Source organism: Pseudochaenichthys georgianus, chromosome 8 (assembly GCF_902827115.2).
Source record: "Pseudochaenichthys georgianus chromosome 8, fPseGeo1.2, whole genome shotgun sequence".
NCBI lineage: Eukaryota > Metazoa > Chordata > Actinopteri > Perciformes > Channichthyidae > Pseudochaenichthys > Pseudochaenichthys georgianus.
In genome coordinates this window covers 11,637,811-11,650,630 of record NC_047510.2, presented here as the reverse complement: position 1 = coordinate 11,650,630, position 12,820 = coordinate 11,637,811, and positions in this window count along the sequence as shown.

The following is a 12,820-nucleotide window of genomic DNA, read 5'->3' as shown; positions in this document are numbered from 1 at the left end:
CTGGGCACCCGAAAGGCTGGATGAGGGCGGTCCACAAATGTCTCGCCGTCGTCTGGGCTGTCTGGTCCTTGCGTGGGCACTGCCACAGCATACCTGGAAAACAGGTCGGTCATAACCAGGATATACTGGTGGGTGTCGGCTGGCCGTCCCAATGATAAATAGTCCAGGGCTACAACCTCCCATGGGTAACTGGATACAATGGGCTGAAGAGGGGCCCTCACCTTGGGACCAGCCTTCCCTGTCACACATTGTGGGCATACTACTGTCCAGGACTTTATGTCCTTAGCCATCCCCAGCCAGTAGAATCTGCGCTGCAAGATACTCAAGACCTTTTCGCTGTTGGCATGTCCAGCCGCTTTGTGGTAATCCTCCCACAGCTCCCGGGCATGTTGGGTTGGGACAATCAACTGGAAAGCCTGCTGGCCCGTGTCGGGTTCCTGAATGCAGCGCCCCAAGATTCCGTCACGAAGTTCCAGCCGATCCCATGTCTGCAACCACCCGTGCACTTGGGGGAACTCAGACCGTCGCACCTGAGACACATTTAACCCTTGGTTGATCAATTGTCTCACTTTGTCCAACTCCGGGTCTCCCTGTTGGCGCTCCAGCCAAGACCCTGGATCACAGTCCTGTCCAGCTGGTGGACCCTTCACTCCTAGACCTCCCTGAGCTCCGGGCACATTGTAGACTGCTTTGATATCTACTTCCCCTGGGAGCCGGGACAAGGCATCTGCATTCCGGTTTTCCACACCGGGTCGATACTTGACTGAAAAGGTGAAGTTTGCCAGCTGGGCTGCCCACCTCTGTTCCACGGCCCCCAGTTTGAGATGGGTCTGTCTGCAGACCGCAGCAATGCAAATGCACCCTGACACTCTTGAGACCACTTAACTGTTGTTGATTTAACACCTGCCGTACCCCGAATCAGAACATTCAGGGGAGCTGCCAGCCGGGAAAAGGCAGGGATGAATCGGCGGTAGTAGCCTGCAAAGCCCAAGAAAGAACGGACTTGAGTGACTGTCTTGGGGACCGGCCATTCCTGCACAGCTGCAGTTTTTTCTGGGTCCATGGCCACCCCTTTCTTGCTGACCACATGTCCCAAGTACTTCACTTTCTTCTTGAACAGGTGACATTTGTGGGGCTGGAGTTTTAGGCCGTGCTGGTGTAGTCTCTCAAACACTTGTTCCAGGTGCCTGAGATGACTATCAAAGCAGGGAGAATACACAATGATATCATCCAGGTATATCAATAGAAAGTCATTTACTTGCCCTCCCAAACAGCGTTGCATGAGCCGCTGGAATGTGGCTGGAGCATTGCAGAGACCAAACGGCATCCGCTCAAACTGAAAGAGGCCCACTGGTGTTGTGAAGGCGGTCTTCTCCTGGTCTCGGGGGTCCACCGCAACCTGCCAGTACCCGCTAGCCAGATCCAGTGTGGAGTACCAAGCTGACTCCTTGAGGTGGGTGAGCGACTCTTCGACTCTGGGCAAAGGAAAAGCATCTTTGTGAGTTATGGCATTAAGTTTCCGGTAATCTACACAAAAACGCCACGATCCATCCTTTTTCCTTACCAACACTACAGGTGCTGCCCAGGGGCTGGAACTTTCCTTTACAACCCCATTTTCCAACATACCTTCCAGTAGGGCTCGTAACTCAGCATAGAGTGCTGGTGGAACTGGCCTGTGTCTCTGTCGGATTGGAGGTGCATCACCGGTAGGGATCTGATGCAAGACTGCACTGGTGTGGGCAAAATCATCTTCATTGGCTGCAAAAACCTTGGTCCACCTCTGAAGTAGATCACTTAACCGCTGCTGCTCGTTATGGTTGAGGTCCTCTCCTTGCAATGCCAGGGCCGGATGATCTGGAGGTACAGTAACATTCGGGACTGGAGTGCTGCTTATACTCCTCACCTCTACCTCCACCACAGATGGCCCTGTGTGGGTCAACACCAACTCCTCCTCGGTCTTCACAGCCTGAGGATCCACCTGGGACACTGTAGCCAGGGCACGACGCTGGGGGATCTCTATGGAGAAGGGATGGGGGTTACACACTCTTATCGGCACTCTTCCACTCCTTACCCAGCTCAGTGTCCTCGCCACCCGCCACTCCTGGTCATCATTCTGGAGATTTTCCACCATAACACAGCAGTCTGGGATGCCAACTGCTTGGGGCACTTGGGTCCAGATAATCATTTCTGTCTCTCGGGGAACCAACACAGCAGACTGACGTGGCAGCTTGGCAACCCCCTGCAGTTCGGTGGGGGATCCAACCCGGCCCACTCGTCGACAAACAGCAAAAGCCTTTCCCCAGGCTGTGCTGACCGTAGGTGGCAGTGTTGACCTGAAAGCCGCCTCTCCTTGGTGGCCATCCTGGAAGATAGTTTGCCAACAGTCCCCAATCACATTCATCCCCAATAAGGCACATTCCTGTTGCAGGCAGGAATCTTCAACCACCACCACACCCTTCCCCATTACCTTCACCCCATTGATCTCAAAGTCCAAAAGCGCATATCCAATGTATGGGATGTGAAGCCCATTTGCAGCCTTCAGAGTGAGCCAGGGGATGTCTCCTCGGACCAATCTTTCTCCAAACTTCTCCTGAAACAGAGAATAACTGAACAGAGTGACTTGCGAACCAGTGTCCAATATACAAGGAATATTTTCACCACTTATAATTACATCCACCTCTGGGCAGGTACCAATCAATGCAGGCTTTGTTGGGGGTGTGGTCTGGGTCCCCTCCTCGACCGCTTGCCCGGCAGCGACCGAGGAGACTAAAAATCCGAAGGTCCAGAGCGTCGTCTGGAACAGAACCGGCGGGTGTGACCCGCCTGCCCACACTCTAAACAGATTGGCCGACCTTGGGGGTCCCACTGGAACTGAGTCCTGGCTGTGCCCAGGGGTAGTTGATGAGGCCTAGGCTGAAATGCGGGCCCTGCTTGTGGGTTTTGCCTCTGTACAGTTGAGTCAGCAGGCCCCAGAGAGGTTAGCAATTTGACCACGCATCTCTTCCATGAGAGACTTGCCCAGTGTTAACATCTGGTCTTTAAGGTCCTGTTGGAGCTCTGCCCGCAGGGAGTCCCATAATGCCTGGCTGTCCTGGGCAGGTGGGGGTACTAAGGAACATAAAGGAGTGGCAGGTGGTTGGTTTGTGGAGGCCTGGGGGCATAAGTGTGACAGGCCCATGTCTCAGTTCCATCTTTAGCCTGCTCCCTTTCAAGCGCTTTGGCCTCGGTGCAGATAGCAGGAAAAGTCATTCCCGGCGTGCGACGAAGAAGTAGTTTCAATTCTTGTTTCACCAGGCTTTCTTGTAGTCCCCTGATGAACTGTGTCCTTAGAAGCTCATCTTCAATGACAAACAAAACAAAAGACGTTTTAAATATCTTATCAGCTGGTGTAAGTGCAGAATATTGAATAAATACATGTGTGAGTACATATAAGTGTGTGTTTATATGTTTATAAATGAATAAATGTGTGTGTGTATATATATTAGAGCCGGGACTCGATTAAAAAAAGTAATCTAATTAATTAGAGGCTTTGTAATTATTTAATCGAAATTAATCGCATTTTTAATCAAATATACATATTTGACCTGAGAACAGTGAGAAGCAATTTTCACATGGATTTTACTCCAAGTGGTCTACAGTCCAAGTGCATGACATTAAGGATTTTGGGAGGGCCATCTAAGCTAATTTACAGATGGCCCTGAGCCCAATAGAGATTGCCCTGAAAAATTCACGCGGACGAAATGGCACGAAGGGTTTGGGGGGCCTCCGTCCCCCTAGACATTTTTGATTTTTGCAGGTCTTAGATGCTGTCTGGTGCATTCTCTAGACTGAATTATAAGATGAACCACCACAATATTGTACAATTTCAATTTTATTCTTCATTTCACTTGTTTGTTTGTTCTTGATTGTGTTTGCTCGCTTGCATGCCCTGCATAGCTATAATAAATACTTAAGTTGTTGGTCAAAACACTTTCCATCTGATGAAGGCAAATGCCTTCCCAGATGGAAAAAAGTAGAAAACATTACATTCAGTTATAACTGCCAAAACAAACATTATTTAGACTATTATGGCCCCTGTTAAAAATGTTTGTAATGTTAACTACTGTAAATCGGTCGAACGAATGCCTCCTCATCCGGAAGTTGACCGAGCAGACCCGAGCAGCAGTCGAGAGGAGCCGAGCGCATCCGCGAAGCACATGTCAGAGTTCCCGTTAGCCGGCAAATCTAAATATCTTCGGTCAAAAATAATTTCCCTTTAGAGCAATACCGCTTCAGTTGCGCCACTTATGTGACAGACAAGAAGAGTATGTGACAGACAAGAATAGTCAACTCTAATGTCTAACACTTAATGTGGAGAAAGAGATGTCCCTGTATGGGTTGATTGTGCGTTGATCTGTTGGTATTGCCTCTGGGTTCCGGTGGGCATGTAAACAAATGCATAATGCTGCGCTATACTTTGTGGCCTCATCCAGTTGCATAGCGACACTTATTGTGTAGTTGTCTTTTAATAAGCAGGTAGTCATATCATTAGCTAGAACTATCTGGATCTGATCGATATGGACATAAACGCGAGTGAAGTCTAATCTGACGGGAGAGAGATCAGCTGCTGCTGACGAGTCGAGACTCGACACGCAGCTCTGCATCACATGCAGCGGTGAGCGGAACAAAACGCACACTTCAGGTTAGAATATCACACGTAGCTATTTTAATTACCTCTCAAACTACCTGAACTAGTTATAGATATGTTTAGTTTTACTGTCGAGTCACTCATTACTGGATCCGCGAGCTGCATGATACTGGCATAATAGATTGCCCGATCGGGCAACCAGCAGGTGAGGCTTCATTGCCCGAGCTAAATACTAGATGGCCCCGGGCCAAAGCGTTCTCATCAGCTTGTTCGTTCATGTTTGACTATTGTTCACCGTGGTTTGTTGTTGTTTGAAGTCCCATGCTGAAGTCATGAACGTTAGTTGGTGCTCCAGTATAATCGGTACGCCTGAAACTCATCCAGTGAGAAATGTTTCCGCTGTGCAAAAATAAGTGCGATTAAAATGCGTTAATTTTTTTAACGCGTTAATTTTTGTGTAATTCATTCATCTTAATTAACGCGTTAAAGTCCCGGCCCTAATATATATATATAAAACAGTATCATTAAATAATGCTGTGTGTGTATATAAATGAATACATCTGTGTATATTTATGAATAAATGCATGTGTGAGTACATATAAGTGTGTGTGTATATGAATAAATATATATATAAAATAGTATCATTAAATAAATATATATATAAAATAGTATCATTAAATAATGCTGTCAGATAAATGAAGTACACAGTAATAGTCAAGGTTATATTCAATATTCTGCATTTACACCAGCTGATAAGATATTTAAAACGTCTTTTGTTTGTCCTGAACGCTATAACTGCCGAAGAAGAAGTCTATGACGCTATCGCGTAGAGCTACGTTCTTGCGTAATGCGGAAGTGGGCGCGGTTAAATCTAAACTGGGTTGGAATAATATATATAAACACTAGATGGCTCATGGGAGATTTTCCAGCGTAGCTGACTGGCCGCCATCTTGCTACAGTCAACAGTTACTCTGATTCGCGTTATGGTAGCTGTTCTAAGGTGAGTGATCTGCACAAAAATACTCTTAACTCGCTGAAATCTTGACTGATTTACAAACGGTTTGGTTTATTATAAACATTATTAGCATGGCTATGATACAGGATGCTTGGACATGTTGAAATTGCAGCTTTTCTTTGTGTATGTGGTTGTATTTATTAGCTGGCTAATAACAAGAGGCTGTCAGTGAGACCTAGTATTACAAAGTTCACCCAGCAACTTTACACCAGTGGGAGAGGCAGAACTGCTCTTTCTTTTCAACATAACTTAAGTTACACATGATTTCTTCCAAGTGGTTTGGCTTGTTAAAAACATCTTGCATTATGATACAGGAATTTGCTGGCTTTGTGTTTACAGAAGTACCTGACTATGCCGGACTTTTGTGCAGCCTACGGATGCTCCAATCGCCGCTGTCTGCAAACAAGAACCCGTGGGATCACCACATATGTTTATGTTTGTGAAAGAATACCAAAGCTGAGGCTGGACGATGATTGATTGTTATTGTGCCATGTGTCACTGTGTGTCTTATTTGTTTTGTGGTATACTGTATTTTATTTTATTGTGTGCAAGACACATTTAAAACAAATAACCTTGAACCTTGAAGCCCCATCTCTCCCCACCTGCTCCTGCTTCCTACATCCCCTCCACACCACACCAAGTTGTTCTTCTTAATAATAATAATACATGTATGTTGGGGGGCCGCCTTTCATAACACCCAAGGACACCTTACAGGGGCATAGGGGCAATATAGGGAACAATTTAAACAGTGGATTTTGCGATATATCAGCCGGGGTGAGTCAAGACAAACCACAAATGGACTACAGAAGGACATATGGTACAGTTTATATTATTCTTGGTCTTTTTTCAATAACATATTTCAAAGGTTCTGGATTTGTTTACAAATCTAGAAACTAAATACAAAACTAGGATGATATGAAGATCTCATGTCAAAAATAATTGTGATAAATAAGACAGAACTGGCCTGTCTGTGAGCACATTTTATGTTGGTTTGGTTCTTCTGATAAAGGTGTGAATATCTAAATAATAATATACCAACATATATTGTCATTAGTTGTGTCCCTGTTCTTCAAGCTAAGGCATTGCTCAATTAACAACTCTTGGTTTACAGAGTGGTAACATGAGACCGATTTTTATATATAAAATATAAATGTATTTTAATTTTATAATTTATTTTAAATATTGACAATATAATAAAATAAATGGAAATATATACACCGGCAAATATTTAATATAAATACCTTGTGTGTGTGTATAGCTATTGCTTTATCTGATTAATGTTATTTTCATATGAAAGTCCATGATTATAAGTATGCAATACTACATCTTTGATGTTTATAAAAAACCAAACCGTTTGAAAATCGGTTGAAAATTGAGCAAGCTATGGTTATTTAAATAGTAAACCATAATGTTATGAATGAGAGCACTGCCTGTTGCGAGATGGCGGCCAAGTGGCAACGTCGGTCTCCATTGGCCAGCAGCGCGTGTGAGCCATCTAGTGTTTATATATATCTATGGGAATAAAGATAGACGCGTCCTGGCTCCTCGCTTTAACCACCCACCGGCCAATCCACGTAGCTCCCTGGAAGGCTGGGTAGGCAGCAGCCAATCACGCTGCCCTCATCCAGCTGCGAAAACACACATACTCCGCCCACCTGACAGGCTAACCCTTTTATGAATGGAAACACATTTGTCCCCACTTCTGCTTAAAATACATATACACACAGTAAATATAATGCATCATCATATGACATACAAAAATCCCATCCCCACTGGCGACACTTGTACTACAAACGTTAAACAGAACATACATCTTCTCCCGCTGTCTACGGTTTCTGCATTCATATCCTGCTATCTGTTTTTTATTGATGAACACGGACTCAGTGACCAGCTACGGGCGGAACGCTTCAACTCTTCTCAGAACTAACTCCGATTTGATTTCAAGGTCAGCATAACACAAGACTGTTACCTTGAGTATGCCTTTGTTTGCCAATCACAATGACTGTATCTTTCTTTTTGTGTTCAAGTTTTCTCTTACCATCTCAGTTTGCCTGGTTTGGGATTGCAAACCACTGGAAATGCATTTTGAACAGAAAAGTACATGCATAAGCCTGTTTTATTATTTTGGATGGATGTGTCAGTGTACTACATCTCAGAGTTATGTTTATATTGGGAATAAGAGCTTTGTTCAATACTTTATTTTTCTTAAATTCGGTTTTATCACAAACGCATCCTGGCAAGAACTCTCTTTGGTGCATCTTAATTGGCCTCATGGATTTACAGTGGATTTCACATTTCCGCCTCTGCAGAGCAGAGTTTAGGCTCAGTATCGACACAAGCAGCTGAACATATTCTCTCCATTTAACGTAACAATCCATCACAGTGCATACGGGAAAGGATTTTGACAGCACTGTCTGGTACTGTGGGCCTGATGTTGCATTGCCTTAAGCTGTGACATGCCTGACAAACTTCATAGAAAATAATATGAATACATATTTAAAAAGTGTTGCGTGGTCTCTTCCGATGGAAAAAACTAATGTTTGATTTGCAAAGCTGATGTCAAATCAACCATAATTCTTTCTGCGAATTGATAGTCCCTTGATCATAGTCCCTTGATGCTCCCTAGCAACAGTCTTTTCTTTTTAGCAGCGGTCTGTTAGCGAGAATTAACAACCCTGGGTGTCCACATTGACCAGAGTATTCAACCAAGTCATGTAATAATAATTTGATATGGCACAGTACACTGTACACTTATTTACGTAACAATTAGTATCAATTAGTAAGTATCAATTAGTAAGTATCAATTCAGTATGTTTTTACAGTTTTTCTCGATTGCTAACACACTTTTTTTTTTTAAATTGCTCAGTTTCTCAGAACACAATTCACAAAACCACACACCCAAAGTGCAAAACACCTAATTTCTCCTGCTAAGTGAAAAATTGCACTCAAAACTACATAAACACTGCTGAGCATAATCGAAAGCAGTGCTTCTCAGGCTGCGGCCCCACGAGGACGAAAACGGCTAAACGCATAGGATTAACGCAAACGGCTTCCGTCCACATGCAATAATTATCCGGATAGTGTCTGCCCACACGAGACCACTCCGTTTAGCTCCAACCGCTGGAGAAGCTGCAGTACATATGCAGGAGCCTCTACGTGGCGCTGTAACTTCCTCCACAAAAGCAGCGAAGAAGCATGGTTGTCATGGTTGCCCTTCTGTTTATTCTCCGCGGTGGGGTCGAGGGAACCTGGCAGAGTTTTTCGCCAGTCAGCGTGTATTAAAGTTGAAATCTTCCGGACAAAATTATAAAAGTGCCGGTCAAAGGTCTTCTTTGTTATTTATTGAGCTTTAAAACAAATGAATAACGACTCTATATAATATAATGATAAAATACACGGAGCCTCTCTTTTTCCTCCTTCTCTTCGGACAGCGTCAGTGTCTGTCTCATGCAGCAGCTGATCCAGTAATGAGTGACCCGGCCGACAGTAAAAAATAAACATATTTATAACTAGTTTAGGGAGTTTGAGAGGTAATTAAAATAGCTAAGGGTGATGATCTGACTTGAAGTGTGTGTTTTGCTGCAGCGGGAGGAGCTGTAGGTGGGCAGAGCTGCGTGTCTCCGTCCTGTCAGATTAGACTTCACTCGCGAGAGAAAGATAAATAATCTGAATTCAGGATGCAGTTTACTTTGACGTGGGGGTGAGCAGCAGAGGTGGGGAGAGGCGGGGCTATTGCCTCATCATTATTGCTGTAGATGTTGCACAAACAACTGTAGCATGGTCAATAGCGTCCGGAGCATGATAGCAACTCTGCGATCCGCCATTGTTGTTGTTGTTGGTGGCGAAACACTTCAGCACTGGCGCGGGGTAAGCGGAGGTGAGCAGAAGAGGTGGGGAGAGGCGGGGCTATTGCGCAATCACTATCAGTGATCTGAAAATGTCCGTATAGGGTGCACACACGGAGCTGTTTGACCCCCCAGAGAGTGGCGTATGCATTTCTATCCACCTTGGGACCTGTTGTCGTTTCCTCAGTCGTTTAGTGCCGTATTCGGTCGTCCTCGTGTGGCCGAACGGTCTATATGACACTAAACAGTAACGCAAACGACCGAATTCGTCCTCGTGGGGCCGCAGCCTCAAAGTGTGGTCCGCGGACCACTGGTGGTCCGTGAGCGCCCCCTAGTGGTCCGTGAGTATATTGGTAACATTTGAAATAAATACATTTATTTAAGTTTTTCGCACTCTCGCGGGAATATCTCCGCAATGGAACGAGATTAAGTTTCACTTTCGATTGCATGATATAGCCCAGATAAGCACCTTCATCACACATATTGCCACTTGTGTGTACAATTTTCAGGCGATTTGTAAAAAACGATGTGTTTTTGGATATTTGTGGAGTTAGGTGGTCCGCGAGTGTTTTTTTATTGGTTAAGTGGTCCTTGGTATGAAAACGTTTGAGAAACACTGATCTAAAGCACTCTCATCTGTTATGGACTATGCTCTGTACATAGAGGGTTCTGCAGAGAAAGATTGTTTGAGTTTACAGAAATACAGTAAATGAAGAAATACAAATGAGTTGTTGAAAAAAATCACATTTTATTCAAAAATAACATTGTGCAACATGCATCTCAGCACATAGCTACTATGCTTCGGATCTCTCTAAGTGTGATGCATTGTTTGCCAAAACCCAGTTTGTAGCTGCTGCTTCCTGTGCCTCATTGAAAATCCTTGGCTTTCCACCTCTTTGTTTCTCAGTCCTTCAGATAAACAACAAATACATAGTGGTTGGTCAGTGTCTGTGTTGCATAAAAGTTAGTTTACCACAGTACATTGTGCAGGATTTCTGTACAGTTATAGTCTGCAACATGCCAACAATTAAATTACAGTAATGATGTAAATACGTTTCACACAACAGATATAAGCACTGATATATCATGAGTTAGGCAGAGCTAAAAACTGGTAACTAACCTGTTTTAAAATCTAAGTGTCCGGATTACCAACACATTCTCACTCCCAGGTCGGCCTTTGTTGACGTTATGTCAAGTCCCCTGCCGGCTTTTTCCAACGCAAGGGGGGGGGCCTTAGCGTCCATTTTCAACGCAAGGGGGGGGCCCTTAGCGTCCATTTTCAGCTTTCCGGGATGTCCATGTGCTTCTATGGACGCTCATGGAAGCACCATTCGTTTGTGTCAACTGCCCTTAAAGGCAATGAAGACACTACACTACCCAGAATCCCCAGCTATCGTTTGGACTACACCATGTGCTCTGTTTGACAAACCCCATGATAGTCCTCAAGCTCTGTGATTGGAGAGTGTGCTCCGAGGGTTACCGAGCCTCGAACAGCACTTGAAATGGGATGGAACCACGGCAGACTGTTCAAAACTGGATTTGAACGGGTCCACCGCGTCCCCCCCCTCCCCCACCCCGTCCCCAGAACTACACATGCTGGCTATTCTGTTTCGCAACATGTTCTCTATGGCACGTCTCTACTGGGAGTTGTAATTTCCCATAATAAGAAGTTGCCAGTATTAAACTGTGTACATCCCTGGAGGTTTAGGGGACAGGAAACACTCACATTTAAAACATATAATTAATAAATGGGTGAAAATTGCTTGTGCCCATAATGGGCAGTATTAATATATATACCCACACGCCAGCTAAGGTCAGAAGAGCTTTATTTAACAGCTGGACTTATGTTTGTGACCCCTCCTGTTGTTAATTGATAACATTACATTACATTACATTAATTGATAAGCCTGAAACATGCACTTGTCAAGGTTCAGAGGCACATTTTGCAAATATGGCAGTAGCCATCGATCAGCTTAAGATAAGATATACTTTATTGATCCCAAGTTGGAACATTTGCGTTACATCAGCATGTGTAACAGTTAAATATGCAGTGGTGTTTATTTGTAAATCATTTAGTATAATCACACAAATTCTGTGTTTTATATTTAACAATTCTGTGTTCTTTATTTATTGATTGTTCAATACCTGACAAGGCCGGAGATGAAATATCTGCATACATCTTATAAGAGTATAATACATTATGTATAATATCAGTTACAATAAGTGCTTCAACATAGTTAACATTGCTGGAGGTATGCACACATATTGATAGATGTCTTGTAATGCACTGTTAAGGAACCTGCGACCCAAGTGTTTCATTCAGTGCAGAACTACACCATAGTTGTGTAGGCCTATATGATATGTCAATAAACCTTAGAACATCTTGAAATCTTGAACGGGATGTGCAAAATAGTCATTATATACAGTCTTTAATTAACTATTAGTAGAGAATAACGAGTAATGAATATACTTTATAGGGATCCTATTAATATCTAATAATAAAAATAATGAAATTCAATAACATGCTTTAACCACCAGGTGTCTCTTTATATCATCTGTGCACCTTTATGGTGTAAATACAGCCTATCTACCAATTGGATCAAATATAAAAGTGAGCCGAATTAGTGTTGATACGGCAAGGAGACGTATTGTGTGAAAAGAAATGTAAGATGTTGTTTAATGGCTGATATATTTATGATCCACGTCACGTTTTCAGTTCCTCATGTTTGTCTTCTCATCAGGGCTATAAATACAGAACTACGGCAGATATGTAATATTTAATGCAGCCGAACCGTGTATTACAATGCCGTTATCTGATGACTTTCAAAGAGAAAAGCAAGCACACTCGGAATAAGGTATTATTTTATTTTTAAATTTTTTTTCGGTCTGTGTTAATGACAATGTGCTCTGAGATGTGAGACTGGAATTGCACAGGGGAAAATAACGTATCTTTAGATGCGGATTGTGTTAAACTAATATGTTTGCGCTGTGGACCAACACTATACATTGACGGGGAAGGGGGTAGCAATAAAGATAACACCATTAAACAGTTACACAACATAACAGAAATAATATCGATAGCAGCGTCCCTAGCAACCACCTTGGTAACAATGAAAACGTTGGACGCAATTTCCTGAAGTAATCTTCGTAATAACTAGCAAACTAAAGATCATGTACATCCACTGCACACATCATCTGAAATAACAACTCATATTTCTCGCATCAAATGACATCAAAACGCATTTTAATGGCCAAACTAACTTTAAAATAGGCATTTTACACCCAGAATAAAACGAAGTTCGGCCATTTTTTCTTTTTCTGCAGGGAGAAATG